Source organism: Silene latifolia, chromosome 1 (genome assembly GCF_048544455.1).
Source record: "Silene latifolia isolate original U9 population chromosome 1, ASM4854445v1, whole genome shotgun sequence".
NCBI lineage: Eukaryota > Viridiplantae > Streptophyta > Magnoliopsida > Caryophyllales > Caryophyllaceae > Silene > Silene latifolia.
Window position 1 is genome coordinate 143,764,456 of NC_133526.1, and position 12,223 is coordinate 143,776,678.

Below are 12,223 nucleotides of genomic sequence, written 5' to 3' on the forward strand. Positions count from 1 at the left end.
GAGTAGGTGAGGGGTATGTGTGTTGTCAAGATTTGATTGGTCAAGATTAAACTAGGTTCAAAAGTAAAATGTGACGGTCTTATGCTAGACGGGAAAAATGTCTCAAGTCCATATTAACTTAAGACGGAAAACAATTATCATCGTCACAATTATTACTATCCGACTGAAATACGTATTTTATATAAAAAAGCTTATAAAAATATAGTTTTTATAAAAATCGTGTTTAAAAATAAAATTAATTAAATCAAGAAATTTAAAATATAAATAAAACAATAAAATGGTTAAATGAATTATAAATGTTAAAATGAGAAATTCGCGGGTGTTACAATTGTTGGAAAATGTGTCCTCAACAATAGTGCGATCACATGATTTAATATCATAATTAAATCTCATACTAAGAATACGTGAGGGATCATTCTTTATATAGTCGACTGATCGTCATTAATGGGTAATGATTGGCTAACTAGAGTTTGACATTACTGTCGTGTGACGGTGGTGGTCAGTTGATCCCTTTAGGTCACACCTATAGGATGAGGCCCAAATAGATATTTAATTAATTGTATGTGATACAAATTAATTAATTCCTTAATTATGGGAGTATAATTTTGCGTCTTATTGTAATGTGATTAAATAAGATTTAATTTAGTATTTAAGTGTTAAATTGCTAAATTACTTGAGGTTATATATAAGTTTTGAGGTAGAGGTAATTGATTATTTAAAGTTACAAGAAGTTGTAATTTTAACTAACTAGTAATTATAAGACCCATTATATGTTGATATAATGGCAGTATACTACTCATAAAGTGGAGTGTATATTATATTATTAATTGTAATATTTAAGAGTTAAATGATTACATTAATAATCAATTATGTAAGATAGTTAAATATATGACTTATAAGCATTTGTGGGACAAATGACAAAAGGCAAAAATGGACCAAAATGGCTCCATTATTTCGGCCAAATGAAAGACCAAAAGATGCTCTTTTGTCTTTTGTTTGTTTTGATTAAAGTGTGATTGTGACACAACACATGAGCTTTAATCATACCTATTCTTACACTACTCTACCTACACTAAACAAATGAGCAAAAACAAAAGGAAAAATATTCCCCCTTTTGCATGGAGCCACCGGTTTTGTGCTCTTTATATGAGCACTTGTTGCTCATTTTTCCTACACTAGTTTTTGCTCATTTTGCTTCATCTTTCCTCACATGCAAAGTCATAAAAACTCTCTAAAAATACTAATACTCTCCATCTATTACTAGAGGTAGTAATACCAGAAATATTAGTATTATTAAGGTTACATTTCTACTACATATCTAGTTAATATTAGTAGGAATTTTTGGGATTAATCTTGGGTGCAACTTATTGGAGTGTCTTCTATACTTGGAATCTTAGGAGGATCATCCGTCATATTAAGCTCAAGAACAAGTGAAGGAAGGTGACCTTACTTGTGTCCATATTTTCGAACCAACTACCAATGTAAGGGACATTGTTTTTTCTTATAAATCTCTTATTTTGTTATGCATGCACTAGATCGAAAGAACAAATAATTAACAAGTTAATTAGTTCATTATTAGAGGACTCTAATAAGAGGTAAATAAACCTAACAAGTGGTATCAGAGCATAGGATGTTGCATGCATAATCGTTTATTATTTTTCCGAGTTAAAATGTTAACATATAAAACTAAAAATTTGTGATTTATAAGAATAAACTACGAAATCATCATGCATGTTATATATTCTGGTCCTAAAATGTTTTTATGTCATTTTTATGATTTATGGAAATTTATTGCTCATTTTAATGATTTTTGGTCATTTTATTACATTTTTATGACTAAAATGGGAATTAAAATGCTAAAAATAGTTAAACTAAGTCTATGACCTTGAAAATTTTATATAACCTCACATGCATATTTTACAAGTTGTGTGTAAAATATTGTATTAATTGGATTAATATTGCATGATTTATGATTTTTATGAGATAAAAATGGATTAAAAGAGGAAATGGCTAAAAATAGTTATATTTCGAATTGGGTCATGAAACTTTAATATGTTGTCACATGCATAATTTACAGAGTGTATGTAAATTTCGAGATTAAATGATCTCATTTAGCATGATTTATGAGTTTTTAGTGTAAAAATGGCATAAATAATGACTATTTTGGCATAAATAGCTAAATCGTATTTAATGGCATGAGAAACTTATTTTAGGTTGCATAAATATCCCACTAATCAGATCTAAAGTTGTAAAGTTGATTGGATTAATGTTTAGATACTTTAGATGTTTTATGAGATAAAACCGATAAAATGCAACTATATTTTCTTAAAATTAATTCGAAAATTTTAACCATGATTTTTGACATTACGAGTGTCATGGAATTATTCCAAAATGTTCAAAAATTTAAAATTCAAATTTTGAAATTTTTATAATTTAATTTGGATTTATTTCATAAATATTATGATTTTAAGGTCAAAAATGAGCATAAAATTAAATCAAGTTGAATTATTGTCAAAAATTGAGTGACGACTAATATTTGAGTCCTAAAAAGTGATAGGATAATTAAGTTGAGCTTAGATGTGATTTAAGTGTTAATTAGTGATTTTAAAAGGTTATTATCACGCATTTCCATAAAACCGGGTTATATGTACGACATAAGTTAAATAGGGCGATTTGGCACATCATTTGGCATGATAGATACATATTATAATGCTGCATATTTCAATTGTTGAATGTCTTTTATTTATATAATTTTGAATTATGTAATTTTATCTTAGTATGGCCTTAGTTTTAATCAATATTACCCGTAATGAAAGAGAATATTGATTCGGTTGTAATTTAATGTGATCTCGTATCACTTTTATTTTATTAGTTTTTCCATTTTACAAATGTATAATAGGAATAGCTTTGTATTTTTATTTTTATTTGTAATTATGGAGTATCTTCAAGACGGTGCCATACGGAAAGGTGATCCGACGAAGACGGAGTTCTAGGGAGGCGTGCCAATTGATGATTCAAGGAACCAAAAGAGTTGGTTTCCGAATATGTAATAGATTATTTGATTTTATATTTTTAGGAAGGCCATACTAGGAATTTTTATTATTACTTTGCATTTCTTTTAATATGTTGCATGCATTGCCAAATCACCATAACAACACATGCATATCATATCGAGTCATCGACCGTGTCAATTATAATTATCATAGTTCACCACTTTAGTTCACTTAAAACGTGATAGATAATAAATTGACAAGACATCTCACATATAATAACTGAGAATTAGCCTTGCCAAATAGTAGAAACCATGAATCCCAATTTCATAAGGGAGTTGAGCCGGCTTTACCGTAATACAAACCTTGTTACGTTGGGTAAGTGGGTAATAAAATGTTATTACATCGAAATTTGGATTGAGCTCAACGGAAGTATTCATGACCGTAGTCGCATGTGTTCCGGGATAAAGATGGAAATTAGAGTAATTTTTATCGACCGAGAGTTCTAAAAGTAGAATCGATTAAGAGGTTAATCCACCGAGTTATATTAATAAGGAATGACTCGGCTTACGGTACCCGTATTAATATGAATTTGGATCTCGGAATCATTTATATAGTTGGGTGGAGGTCACTATATAAATGCAATACTTGTAGTGAAATTTACGAGTATTATTAAAACGATAGATGTTAATTATTTCCTTCATTTTCCGTTTTTGTAGTTAAATAATACGCAATGAATTCATCTAATACTCCTACACCAATCACCGTTGATACATGGCTCCAATCATTTGATGTAAAATACTCCGAGTATGACAATGATACGATTAGAGAATTACGCGTTGGCATTGGTCAGGATGGAAATTTTTGCTTCTTTACCACCTCCACTCCACACGCTCCAACATTATTGCCCACCACCTTGGAAAAAAAGTCTTGTGAAGAAAATCTTACACAACCCAAGGTATCCTTGTTTGAAGAAACAAAGAGAAATATTAAATTCAGTGGGAGTTCTAGCAAGAGTGTCCTTGCAAATGAAAGGAGTATTGGTATTAATAAAGGGAAGGCAAAAATGGGCGAGAAACCCAAACCTGATTATAAATTGGAAATGGATAGTGAGACTACCAAGACCAAGACCAAGAAGGGTGCCAAATCCTATGAGGAATGTCATTATTGTAATGTCATGGACCATTGGAAGCGAAATTGCCCCAAGTATTTGGGACATTCAAAGTTGGACTTGTTACTCCAAGTGGGACTTGGAAATGTGGAAAAGCTAAACAAGAGTGATATGAATCTCCGACAAGGAAATGGAGCTAGGGTAGCCGCCACTTCAAGAGGGACTTATGTACTTGTTTTAGCTAATAGCTTTGAGTTGTAATTTACATAATTGTTATTATGTACCCACTTAGTCTAAAACATTATTTCTATTTCTATGTGAGACATGAAAGGATTTATATTTTGCCATCAAAGACAATTGTTGTATTTTGTTGTAAATAGACATGGCTGTGAGCCATGTCACTTATCTTAATGATATTCGTGTTTTAGACACTTCCAACTCAAGCAAAGATATCTATATAATACAATCCAAAAGACTCATAACTAGTAATACAAATTATTTGTACATTTGATTTTTCAATTTGGTTACGTAAAAGAGAAACGCATTAAGGCTAGTGTCGACTAGATTTAATGAACCATTTGATTTTAATCATATGGAATATGCGAATCTTGTCTCCTTTGCAATATGATTTGTACTTCTTTTAGTGGTAAAGGGACATGAGCAAGTGATTTGTTGGGACTAATACATGCCGATGTATGTGTTCTAATAAGCATCACCACAAGGAGAATTTATGACTACTTCGTCACTTTTACCGATGATTTAAGTAGATATGGGTATATTTACTTAATCAAATATAAAGTGAAGCATTTGAGAAATTTCTAAATGGTGTAGAGAACCAATTGAAGAAAAGACTAAAGTATTACTATCCGATCGTAGTAGCAAAGATCTAAGTAATAAATTTGATTTATTAAAGATGGATTATGACCTAGTGTTACCCATAAGATCAAACTAATATGAGTTGGTTTGAGTTGTTGAACTCAATTTTGGGAATTTGCAATCCAAAACGGACAAGTAACTCTAAACGGATGGTCAACCATGAGATACCAGAAATAGAGAGTCTATTTAACAGATGACATGGATAAGACTCGTATATTACATGAATCAAACTGCCATGTTAGGGATGGCCTTTTGAAAGCTAATACATAGTCTAGATAAACTCCTAATATTCCACCATATATATATGTTTGTAACTCACAAAGCTATCTCTCAAGAAGATAGATGTATTTCTGAGAGATAGAGTGGGAGTAAATTGGATCATTACAAACATGTCTTATAGTTAAAGTGTTACTTTGTGAAAGTAATGGAACTATAATCTATATAGATAGAGTGGGAGTATAGTTCAGTGGGAGTTTAGCGCACATATCTTATTTTTTAAAACATTGCTTTGTGAAAGTAATGGTATTATGACCTTATTCCAAATCGATCTTGTTACATACGAGCCATAGCATTACAATCCGAAAATTGTTACTCAAGAGTATATTTACTTTAAAGCAAGGGTCTCTTTAAAGGTAAATAGAGCTTTAGAGTACTCAAATGCATAAGATTTACATGAAAAATGTTGATCAAGATTAATTATGTTAGGAATTGCCGCATTTCATTTTAATGAAGAATGGCAAATAAAATTCGCTTTTCTAAAATGGGAATTTTGAGAAGGAAGTGTTTGGAACACAAAACCTTAGATGAAGACCTAAGAATCCTAACATATTATGCGTAGCTTTCATAAGTGACCCTAGAATGGTCTTAAGCAAGCATTAAAGGATTATACTTTTCATTCATTGATAATAGTGAATGGTTTCATTCACATGATTGAAGAATCATGATTATACATGAAGTTAAGTGGGAGCCAGAATCATTTTTCCATGTCTTATATATTGAAAACATATTACTTATTGAGAATAATGTACCAATTCTCTCTTCTGGCAAGAGTGATTGGGAGACTAGGAAAGGGTGAAATATACTTTAGATTACCGAATCTATGTGAGAGTATATTGGCATAGAGTTGAGAGTCTTATGATAATAAGATCTTTCGTATCTGTTGCACATCAACAAGGTTGAATAGGCTATTCATGTTGATGGAAATAGAATTACTATGATGGAGTCATAGTCATTCACTGAACCTATTAAGTTGTTGATCACATGAAAAAAAATTCTAATGTTTCCGCCATTAGAACGATCATGTATGCCACCAGACGCACGTGCCATGATGTGACATATGCTGAGAGCATAATAAGTCAATAAAAGGGATAATTCCCATGATATGGCTTGTGAAAGCCTTAAAGAACATCCTTGAGATTCTTGAGAAGAATTAAGGATTCGTTCATATGTTTGGATGACAAACTAAGTTAGGTGTTGAAGTGTTGCACAAACTTTAGTTTCCAAACTCAAAAGGGATTTGTTGAAATCCTAGGGTGACTTATTGACTTAGGAATAAGAGACTAAGAAAAGTGTTTTAGTTTCGCGCATTGCAAATTATACAAAAGGAATCTAAGTAAATTGTGATAAAATGGTCAAAGTAGGGATTAAGGGTGAATCCCTCAACAAATGACTTTATCACAAGTTATGCGATAACAGTGGGAGCATCTTTCAAGTTAAAGAGCCCAAGTCTTGTAGGAAGTCTATACAAATACTTACAGATAAATTCAAGTTATTAGAAATAACATTGAAAAGAAGGAAATGGCAATTGATAAAGTTGGAATATATGGATATAAGGTATATCTGTTTGCCAAGCTTTAATTGCATTTTAACTAGTGTTAATAATACACTAAAGATTATAGGATATGAAGTAGTAATAGTGTATTGACTATTCATATGTGATAATCCCATTTATCGTATGAGTTTCATTAAACTCACCCGTTACCTTGTCGTATCCGAATGGGTTGTAGAGACAAATTGTATCCCATTAAAGTGAACTGAAATGACATGGTATTTGCCCCTAGTTACTTATATGAGGTGACGTCTCGAAGTGACTAGAGTGTGATGCGATTGATGGCAAGTTCAAGTGCCATAGAGTCATATGGAATGACTAGTCGATCACATAGGCAGACTGTATGGGACACTCTGTCGGGCAGTGACCGTTTATAGAGTTCTGGTAATTCATAAAGCCTGGTCGTGGCAAGAGCTACTATAGTATTCTTATGAGTCAAGTCTTTTGACTAGAGACTATTCGCCCAAGTTGGCACAGATTTCTTATTAGCTTTGATTTATACTCTACGATTTCGTAAATGAGGTCAAACTAGGTATATTTTGGGTTATGATGGACTGTGGCTGAACGAAGGGAATAGGGCGATAGGAATTGTCCACCCCTTGTCAGGGTTGTTTGAAATCTCAAGGCCACTCGAGGAGTAGTTAACTGGAAATGCGTGGCCACGCTCGGAAGGTATCTATGGGAGATAATTCCGGTCAGACAGTTACTCTCCAGATCGAGGGAACCACTCAAGATATGATCAAGTGTAAGTACGGCCTGCAAGACACCTTGCATTGAGTGGGAGATTGTAATAGGACAAGAGAATTGGTGACGCACACTTGTCTCGGACAAGCGGGAGGTTGTTGGAAAATGTGTCCTCAACAATAGTGCGATCACATGATTTAATTAAATCTCATACTAAGAATACGTGAGGGATGATTCTTTATATAGTCGACTGATCGTCATTAATGGGTAATGATTGGCTAACTAGAGTTTGACATTACTGTCGTGTGACGGTGATGGTCAATTGATCCCTTTAGGTCACACCTATAGGATGAGGCCCAAATAGATATTAATTAATTGTATATGATACAGATTAATTAATTCCTTAATTATGGGAGTATAATTTTGCGTCTTATTGTAATGTGATTAAATAAGATTTAATTTAGTATTTAAGTGTTAAATTGCTAAATTACTTGAGGTTATATATAAGTTTTGAGGTAGAGGTAATTGGTTATTTAAAGTTACAAGAAGTTGTAATTTTAACTAACTAGTAATTATAAGACCCATTATATGTTGATATAATATGGTAGTATACTACTCATAAAGTGGAGTGTATATTATATTATTAATTGTAATATTTAAGAGTTAAATGATTACATCAATAATCAATTATGTAAGATAGTTAAATATATGACTTATAAGCATTTGTGGGACAAATAAGAAAAGGCAAAAATGGATCAAAATGGCTCCATTATTTCGGCCAAATGAAAGAGCAAAAGATCTTTTATGGTGTAAGATTAATTCTTGTCCAGTCAATGCTCACCTCTTTATTCACTTACTGGGCCAATATTTTCTTAATTCCTAAGAGTGTATTGAGGAAGATTGATAGTATCTGCAGGAATTACCTTTAAGATGGGACTAGTGCCTACATGAGAACTCCTATGGTTAACTGGGAACAAGTCTGCATTCCAAAAATTGAGGGTGGCATAGGTCTACATTACAGCTTTACTTGGAATATGGCCACCTTGGGAAAATTGGTGTGGTGGATATATAGCAATCCTGACAGCCTATGGGTCAAATGGATTCATAGTCTGTATCTAAAGTGTGAACCCCCGCTATAACGCGGAAAATATATCTTATAAATTCAAGCGGAAATTTGGAAATTTTTGAAACTTTTAAAGTTTAAAGCGCGGGTTCATTAAAATCTAAAACCCAAATAAAGAATGCGGAAATAAAGTTAAGTTTATACAAACGTGATAGTCAAAGATGAGGGTAAATATATCCCTCGAATGACAATACAATAAAAGGTGAGTCTAAGCAATCCTAATAAAACGACTACTAGTCCAAGGTGCTCGCTAGCTCACACGTCTAAACCCCACAAATGCATCTTCACAAACCGGTCATTCATGTAAACATGAAAGCCACAGTCAGTGGCGAGTAACTCAAGATTCTCCCAGCCACAAAATGTCAAAACGAACATAACAAAGAACATAAATAAATAATAATATTAGATAAGTTATGAGTGAATCGAATTATAACTAAACATGGGATCATACGTGTTTAAACCAACAAGGATAAAAGAAATAATGGAATAAACAAGTAAGTAAGGCATAAGCAACAAAAAATAATTGGAGAAGAAAGACAAGGAAGCAGACACGACCACTTAGCCACGAGCACATATTTCAAGGAGATATGACCAAAGCAACCATCCAAATAATGCAAGACATTTATCACTCTTAGACTATAATTTCTCCGGGTAGGACTACGATAATAATACGGTCCTAGTCTAAATCTGCAGATTCTTGGGTGTATATCCCGATTCGACGTGCGCCAGCACAACACACACCCAAGACTCAACTACTAAGGAGACCGAGTACCCCAATCGCCAGAACAGCACGAAAGTGGCGGAAACACTAAGATAAGACTCACTTGCCAGAACATCACAAGTGGCCAAAAGCCCTACTTGCCAGAACAGCACAAGCAGGCCAAAACCGTACTTGGTAGAACAGCACAAGTAGGTCAAACCCGTACATGCCAGAACAGCACAAGCAGGGCGAAAATGCATGTCAAGCACATACGATGGTATTATGGCATTTCTACAAGAATACGACTCATTACAAGTAATTATTTATAATAATCTTTTCATACTCGTAACATATAAAATAAACCTTTCATTTCATAATTAAACATACCGGTTAAATAAGATATAACAGGTAGTAATGAATAATTTACGTCATGTGAAAATGTACGGAATAAAATGGAACCGACACAAGTAGATTATTTTTATACACTCCCATGATAATGGGTTGGCCCAACTAAGGAAAAACACGCTAACCCAACCAAGGAGAGTAAACCAACCCAATGCATATGACATGGTAAGCCCAACCATTAAATTGTGGTGAGTCCAAAAATTAAGCAAGAATGAGTCCAACCATTAAACAAGGATGAGCCCACAATTAAGTAACACAAATTATCAAAAATAAGGAGAAGGGGAAATAAGGGGGGTGTGAACCCGCCCTTTACTCGTGACCAAGCCACACCACTAGGCCGTGGCTGCACCACCAACTCACGGCCAGGCACTTGCTATTGGCCGGCCACCTCCCGAGGCTGGTTACACCATGACCAACACAACCGAAGGTGGCCCAAAACACTACAACAATAACCCATTCCAAACAACCAAAACAAGTAAAGGCATATGTATTGCTATATGTATGAGACGGGAATACATCTTGACATTTCGATTCACGGTACTCAATTGTCTACAAAGCATTGACCACCACAAATCAGTCCATAAACACCGCCTGCAAAGGTCGCCAACACGGGACATACGTCCATCACTATGACTACCCAAAACAGAGTGTGAAACGTCCCAAAACCAGCACGACAAAAACCACATTAGCCAACATTTACCCGCCAACAACGGCCCACATAACTACCCCTACAAAACGAGCAATAACTCATTAATTAGACAGACGAAAAGGCCAGTGATGTGCAGTTTCGATTACGAAAAACAAGCAGTAACTCAGGTTCCTTATCCCGCGGCTAATCTGGAACATAGTACTCTACCAATTCTAACTGCCACACACAAGAGTAGTTTGATTTTCACAGCACGTAGCCAAAACGACCTCGACACATATTCTATACAAAGACGGAAGTTAATCCCAGCACAACAGGAAACCAGGTAACATGCTGAAAATTCAGCCTTGATAGCACGTTATAAGCTAAAATATGAAACTCGAATTCCTTGGAATAAAGGCGCCTAGAAAGAGTCTCAATGGCGAGCAAACAAATATGAAAAAGTAGATAAGAGCTGCAAACTTTAGGCCAAATAAGAGTATAAACCGAGGAAAAGGGATGAAATTTCGACACTTTGTCGAGTAACCTATCACCGTTACCTTAGCTTCTTAAATTTCTGAGTGAAAATGTCCAAAAGTACGAGCCTCCCTCCGGTCTTCAAGATCTTCAACTAGGAGAAAGAAAATGAAACAAAGGAGCTAAAAACCGGAACTTTCATGAGGCGGGTCAAACTGAAATCACCACAAAAACAAGACTTTCTTGCCTTGAAAGAAGGAGGAAGGAAAGAGGAAGAGAATGGTATAAAAATTATGGAATTTGGTCGAGAAATGAGGTTGGGATCTGAGGTTGAAGGTGACGGAAATGGTGTTTTGGTCCGTTTTTGTTGTTGTTGTTGTTGCAGGAATGTTGTTGTTGCTGCTGATAAGTGTTTCAAAAGAGGAAGGGAAAAAGCAGGGGGTGGGGACGGGTAATAATAATAATAATAATAATAATAATAATAATAATAATAATAATAATAATAATAATAATAATAATAATAATAATAATAATAATAATAATAAGGATTATATAATTGTAGAGTGTAAGAGAGTAGGTGAGGGGTATGTGTGTTGTTAAGATTTGATTGGTCCAGATTAAACTAGGTTCAAAAGTAAAATGTGACGGTCTTATGCTAGACGGGAAAAATGTCTCAAGTGCATATTAACTTAAGACGGAAAACTATTATCATCGTCACAATTATTACTATCCGACTGAAATACGTATTTTATATAAACAAGCTTATAAAAATATAGTTTTTATAAAAATTGTGTTTAAAAATAAAGTTAATTAAATCAAATAATTTAAAATATAAATAAAACAATTGAATGGTTAAATGAATTATAAATGTTAAAACGAAAAATTAGGGGGTGTTACAATTGTTGGAAAATGTGTCCTCAACAATAGTGCGATCACATGATTTAATATCATAATTAAATCTCATACTAAGAATACGTGAGGGATGATTCTTTATATAGTCGACTGATCGTCATTAATCGGTAATGATTGGCTAACTAGAGTTTGACATTACTGTCGTGTGACAGTGGTGGTCAGTTGATCCCTTTAGGTCACACCTATAGGATGAGGCCCAAATAGATATTTAATTAATTGTATGTGATACAGATTAATTAATTCCTTAATTATGGGAGTATAATTTTGCGTCTTATTGTAATGTGATTAAATAAGATTTAATTTCGTATTTAAGTGTTAAATTGCTAAATTACTTGAGGTTATATATAAGTTTTGAGGTAGAGGTAATTGGTTATTTAAAGTTACAAGAAGTTGTAATTTTAACTAACTAGTAATTATAAGACCCATTATATGTTGATATAATGGTAGTATACTACTCATAAAGTGGAGTATATATTATATTATTAATTGTAA